The sequence below is a fragment of the Mauremys reevesii genome, unplaced genomic scaffold (assembly GCF_016161935.1).
Source record: "Mauremys reevesii isolate NIE-2019 unplaced genomic scaffold, ASM1616193v1 Contig11, whole genome shotgun sequence".
Classification (NCBI taxonomy): Eukaryota; Metazoa; Chordata; order Testudines; family Geoemydidae; genus Mauremys; species Mauremys reevesii.
The window spans coordinates 1,000,919-1,007,689 of record NW_024100727.1 but is presented as its reverse complement, the minus strand read 5'-3'; positions in this window follow the sequence as shown (position 1 = coordinate 1,007,689).

The window sequence follows — 6,771 nt, the reverse complement described above, 5'->3', positions numbered from 1 at the left end:
CTGTTCTCGGCTGCCCCGTCTCAGCGTTAGAAAGTTTGCAGATATACGCTAGCTCTCTAATGGGCTTTATGGTCAGGGCTTTGGTGTTCCATTTCATCTGAAAGAGCACTGCCCTGGGGCATTGGCTCAGTGCATGTTCATTCAGTACGGTCTGGGAGGGGAGGCAGGGCTGGGAGAACCTTGATGGGTATGTGGATCCTTGGAGGAGTCCTCCCAGCCCGTTTCACTACAGTGGAGCCAGGTGCTGGTTTCCCTGTGCAGTGTCCCTCTCTAGTGTGTCCTGCTGTGAATGGGAAAAATCAGCAGCAGCCCAGGGGTGGGGTGGCTGTGTCTCAGCTGCTCGTTGGTGTGTGTTTTGGGGTAGAAGAGATGGCTCTGAATCTCCTGCAGCCCAGGGACAGGGTGGAAATAGGAATAAAGCCTTTGGTTGGGTTTAGGAAACACCCCTTGCTAGATCCGGTTGTGCCCAAGTCAGTAGGTGTTTCCCAGGGATCCATTGAATGGTGAATATTCAGCTATTGAATTTCATTTGATTGTCACACTGGAGTCAGTGCAGGGTGAGGGACCAATAGATCTTCATCCTGGGCTATAAACAATCCAGCTTTGTGCTACTGGATTACTCGTTCCTCCCAGTGCCTTTTCCTGAAATTCTTACAGCTCCGTGATTATGCCAGTTCTGTCGTTTCATGGTTCTTGCAGTTCACGTGATTAGTGGCATCAAATTTAATTTTATTGGCTTTTGTCACAGATTAAATCTAGAGAAATTTGAGCGGAAAAGTCGTATTAGTACAGTCCACTCCTGGGTGCCAATGTAGAATGCTCTCCTATGGGATGAAATTCTGCCCTGTGCAGATGGCCAGCAATTGGGTGAGTTAAATAGGATTTTAGTGCTGCCAGCGCCTTATTCTGGCCTGACCGTAGATAAATTGCACCAGTTTGGACAATATCTCCAATAAACCATGGTGTTTATTTATTTATTTATTTTAAGCTGTTAACATGTTTTTCCAGACTAAATTGTGTGCTACCTAAAAATAAGCATCTCATTAGAGGTATCAATGTATGTTCTGTTTATATAAAGTGTAATGTATTAGCTAGCTGTGCACTGGCTCTATCTTAAGCACTTATGTGGCCCCAATTATCATAGTGTCTAAGTACTTTACAACGTGTCATGTGTTTATCCCCTCACACGCTGTAAGGAATTGAACTCAGGTCCTAGACGTGCAAAGCAACAGCCTAATCACTGGACTTTGCTTAGAGGGCCCTTACAATAGAGCATTTCATTGGAAATTGCAGTCGTACCTCCCTCCCCCAAATTATAATACCACATATTTCCTCTGGCCGTTTTAATTGCATGGCTGTAATGCTTGGAATTCTCCTCTTCCAGATAAAATACAAGCATTCTGGCTCAAGAGAATTTAAAAAGTAACGAGATATGCTACAAAGATAGTGGGAACCAGTATAAACGCAGCCAGTGATACGGTGGTCAGGGACTGTCTCAGCATTTGAACTGTGGCCTCACGGCTGGCTGTCCATACTATCTGGAGACTGGCCTGTTCTGTGAGCTCTTCCCCTGTGCAGGTGGTGCTGCTCACGCCCAGAGCTGGGGAAGAATCTTCTCTGGGTTTTGCTTTAAATGGCTACAGGCTGGTTCCCAGGCTGCACTCTGTCTCTTCAGCATAGCTGCTGTGCCCATCGCCTAGTGAGGAGAAACTGGGCCTGCCCAGCCCAGCATGGGAGAGGGAGAGTTGGGGAAACACTAATGTCCACCCCTGTGCAGAGATGAGAGGGTGAGATCTGGAGCCTCCTGCTCCACTGAGTTCCTTCTGCATCTGGGCATGGGGAGGTGGATCATGGCGGAACGTGGGCTCCTGCTCAGGTGAGCGATATAATCTAGGATCTGAAAGCATAAAGCTGTATTGCCTCAGCTGAGAGACCCAGGTCTGTTGGCTCAAAGGCTGTAGCAAACTCAGACTTGTGTGTTGTCCAGCTAGTAGAAAGGGACAGTGCTGGCCTGTGAGCATTGGCTGCACGTGCAACACAACTCCACTCTCAGGTGGGGAAAGACAATTGTGTTGTACATTCCAGACTGCATACGTATTATTTTTAATGTCATGCTTGGAAGGAGGTTTCCTTTTCCCAGACTGGTAATCCTTTGAATCAGGCCAGCCAACCCAAACCTTAGGGGCTGTCATTGTTTCACTCTCTGTATTTAAGTTTAATTTAAACCCATAGCATCAAGTTCTGCTCTCATTTTCGTACAGGCACTGAATGCAGCCGTTAGAAGAATTTGGCTCTATTTTCTCAGTATGTCTTTAAATTAAAGTTCCTTTCTAAATGTTAAAGATTTAAGAATGTTTCTCTTATTGTCTTGACACATGGGCCATGGGTCCCTCGGAGATGAGTATTTCAGTGGAATTGGTTTATTCTCAAGTTATAGGTGCTTGGGTGAAGGAGTTTGTAGGCTTGTGCAGAAGCTGCTCTGCAAACCAATGTAAACTGAACATACTGAACCAAATAACAGAAGTCACCAGTGCAGACAAGACACCAAGCATCTTAAATACGTTTTTTTCTTAAATGAGCCTCTGATCTTGCAGTCAGATCAGTGTGGGTGCAGGGGCACTGGTTTGTGTGCCTAGCATGTGTCTGTATAGTGTGGTGGTCAATGGAGTCCTATCTCAGCTGGGGCCTCTCGGTGCTGCTGTGATACATCATATGGTCTGCCCATGCGGATCTGATTGCAGGATGGGGGCCAGAGTCTGTCTTACAAACACAAGGTCCAAAAGGATCAGAGACTTATCTGAGACTGCTCTGGAGACAGAAAATATCTGGAAGCTGATGTAAAGAATTTGGGGGGCGGGGTATGAAACAGCCCTGCTTTGGTGAGTGATGTGCATGTTAAGTTTCAGCCCAATGCAATTTAGGCTGTCAAGAGATTTAACTCCCTCCTCAATCAGCTTCATAACAAACACCTCAAGAAACCGTAAAGTATCTCAACTGGAATGTGACCCTGTAAGAACAAAGATCCAAGCTCAAGAAGCACTGAGGGGCTAGTGGCAAGTGAGAGCTCTTGAGCTGTCTCTTGTAGCTGACTGCCAGGGGAGAATATGACCTTGCATTCCTCTAATTTTCTGTCCTTGGAAACAGGTTCTGGGATGGGTTGTGGAGTCATGGCATCCAATGCATTTATAACCCCCTGCGGCCTGTGAATGAACTTTATTGCAAACTGCAGAGATTTCCCTGTGGACAATAGTGGCTGCAATTCAAGCTGGGGAGAGGAAGGTGGATTCTCACGCCACGTGATTACTGAGTCAGGAAGGGAGAATGGGAACGGCTGAAAATAAATTAATAGACTGTGAGAGGACAGTGATGGAGTTTGCTAACCAGCTGGGGAGTAAGTGGGCCGTGCTGGAAACTCTGATTCAGGAGTACAATCTATTGCAGAGAACGTGGAGAATCTGCTGGAGAACAAGAACTTCTGGATTCTGAGACTCCCCCGGGCACTAATGGTGAAGTTCTCAAGGTGACAATATCTCAGCTGGTGCTAGGGGGTAGGAGCAAAGACTGACTCTGAGTCAGACATTAAAGAGGCGTTTAGCATGGGTGGAAAGAAGTTTTTGTGATTAACACACACAACAGAGTCATGAGATCTGGGTCCTATTTCTGCTTCTGCCAGAGACTTCCGGTGTGACCTTGGGCAAGTCATTTATGCTACCGTAGTGCCTAGCAACCCCAGTCTAGGATCAGGCCCCATTGTGCTAGCTGCGGTACAGAGAAGTAACAAAGAAAACAGTCCCTGCCTCAGAGGGGTCGCAGTCTAGGTGATGGACAGGATGCAACAGGTGGGCAGAGCAGACAGCTGGGGGGATGAATGGATAATAAAGCAGAGTTTAGCCAAATCTAGGAAAAAAGTGAGGATCACATTTTTAAAAGCAGCCTCTTATTATGTATCCCTCCGTTCCCGGTTGCCCCTCTTCAGACACGTAGGGCTGGCCTGGCTGTTTCCTCCTCTGAGATTCTGGCTTCCGATATATAATGTTAGATACCCAGGAACTGAGGGCACACTGAAGCTACCACTGATAACTTGGAATTTTGCCTCTCTGGGTCTAAGATCCCTGTTTTAGTAGTGAGGGAAAATAGTACTTGCCTAACTCTCTGGAGTGTTATGAGGATACATTCATTGATACTTGTGAGGCACTCCTGTGATCCCCAGCACTGGGTCATCTGGGCATTTCAAATATGTTTGTGTTTCAAGATACATGGCTATTCAGTTAATACATTTTATTCAGCAGTTTAATTGAACTGCTGTATTCAAGTTTAATTAAATGTTGAATCTCTCAGTAATGAATTGAAGATGCAAAGGAATGTGAATTGCAAAACAAACCTGTTGGCTGTAATTTGCACAACAACGATACTAGGGGAATGTGACGAATGTTTATATGAGGATTTTTATATTCTCGTCCTCCTCTTCCTATTTAATAATAATGTCATTGAGTAAGAAAGTGTGGTATGTGAACGCTCATGATTTCAGGTTCTGGTGACGTTTGATGACATCTTGCTCTATTCCTCCTGGGAGAAGTGGGATCGTTTAGGAGCTTTACAAGAACGTGATGGAGAACTATGAATCTTTGATCCCTTTGGGTGAGGAGAACATTCCACTCCCTTATTAGAAGCTTGGTGATCGGTGACGTTTCTGGGTTGTCCCCAGTTCTAGCTTTTTTTCTCTAGTCGCTGTGGGTTCTGGAGGGTCAAGGCTTAGAGATCAGCGTTGTTCTGAATGCGCTGTTGGGTGCAGGACCTGCCTCCTATCAGACATTTTACTTTTCTGCAGATTCCTTAGTAGCTTCTTTGCTTTGGATCATCCTTCACTTCCAGTTTCACAAGCAGATTGCTCAATAATCATTTATAATTCCTTCCAGCTAGTATTTAAATTAATTGTATATTGTTCCATAAACAGATTCTACTATTTCTGACCCCTGCCTAGTAGCCTACAGTGAAAAGACGGCAGAGCCATGCATCGAGGATCTGAGGAGTGAGAGATCCCTGTACCGGTGAGTTACACAAAATACTGCAGTGAGAGGTTGGGGAAGAAAGGGAATTTTTGTATGGAGAGGGCGTTGAGAGAAAGATAAAGGGCTGGAAAAGAAAAAAGTAGCAAAGCTCTCAAAAGCAGCAAAGCTCTCTAGTTACTGAAAGGAGAGGATGGAAAGAGATCGCGACAGAGATTTTGGAAAAGGTGATAGCATTCAGAGAAGATCTTAATCCAAAGGGAATAGAAAACAGGAAGTGGGTCAGGGTCTTGGAGATGCAAAGTGTTCCATATAGTGTCTGTACCATCACATTCAGTACAACCCTGGGGCGGGGGGCGCACAGGCTGGAGGCGCACAATGAGTAGAGGACAGTGGGTGGCTGTACAATTGCAGACGTGGTGGAATGAGTTTGCTGAGAGCTCTGCAATGAGGAGGACAATATTGAATTAATGTCCGAGATTGTAGTAGGAAGGGGGGGGAGAGATAGCTCAGTGGTTTGAGCATTGGCCTGCTAAACCCAGGGTTGTGAGCTCAATCCTTGAGGGGGCCACTTAGGGATCTGGGGCAAAAATTGGTCCTGCTAGTGAAGGCAGGGGGCTGGACTCAATGACCTTTCAAGGTCCCTTCCAGTTCTAGGAGATTGGTATATCTCCAATTATTACCTTTTTAGCCATTGAACATGACAAAGGATTAGACAGATACAGTATCCAATCTCAGCCGTGTGTCAACCTCACCTTCATGCTAATGGGAACAATATTGTGCCCGAAAATCGTGTTTGCACTGTTCTGCCTGCAATCAGTTGTGGCGCAGATATGAATAGTTAGACATGGCGTTATCTGATCTGCTGGTGGCTAGATCTCTGACTACTTTGATTTAGAGAGACATCTATAAAACTCTGGCCCATGGACAGGTTTCACTATCACAGCTAATAGAACAGGCTAGCTCCAGAATTCAGGACCTCCCACAGATCAGAGTGGAAGGATTTTGGAAGATCATGAAACAGGGAAGTGCAGTATTATAAACCAGGTGTGACCAGGAGATAAGTAAGGACTTGATCAGACTCTGTTGTAAGGTTTGGGAAGGAATTTGGTAACATTGCATTGGCTCCTCTGTGATAGCAGGATCTACGATGCTTCTCATTTACACTTTTTAATTTCAAAACCTTTTGTTCATGTTAATCCTCACAACACTCCCTGAACTGTTTCGTTTTACAGATTGGGAAACTCAGGCAGGCTGGTTAAGCCATGGTAACAGAAGGCAGAGGTATCTGAGCAGCAATTAGAATTCAGAGTCATCCTTGGTGTAGGTCACAGAGCTCATTTAAAAAGGAAAGGTTAGTGTCATGATCCAGTCAGTGTGGGATGCAAACCCAGACCAGTGAGAGGTTGCGTCACCGCCTGCCCTTTAACCTTGGGCGCCTCACAATGCTTTGCTGCTGTCGCTCCCTACCAGCATGCAGGTCACACCCTGAGTGTCTGTGTGGTAGACAGTCCTGGGTAAGCAGCCGTGACCCCAGCCGTGTAGTACAGCCTCATTTGGATTTCCGTCAGCCTGGGTTACTACTTGCACCCTGAGACACTCTCAGTTCCGAATTTTCCCAAAGCCATGAGCTCTGCAATGTCCTGGACTGTTCCGAGAAATAATACGGTTCATTTGTTCCTCTAGAGACACAAAAACACACCACAGCTTATTAGCTTAACTGCAGTGACTATACCCTTCCCTTCAAACACAGCACTGAATTGGT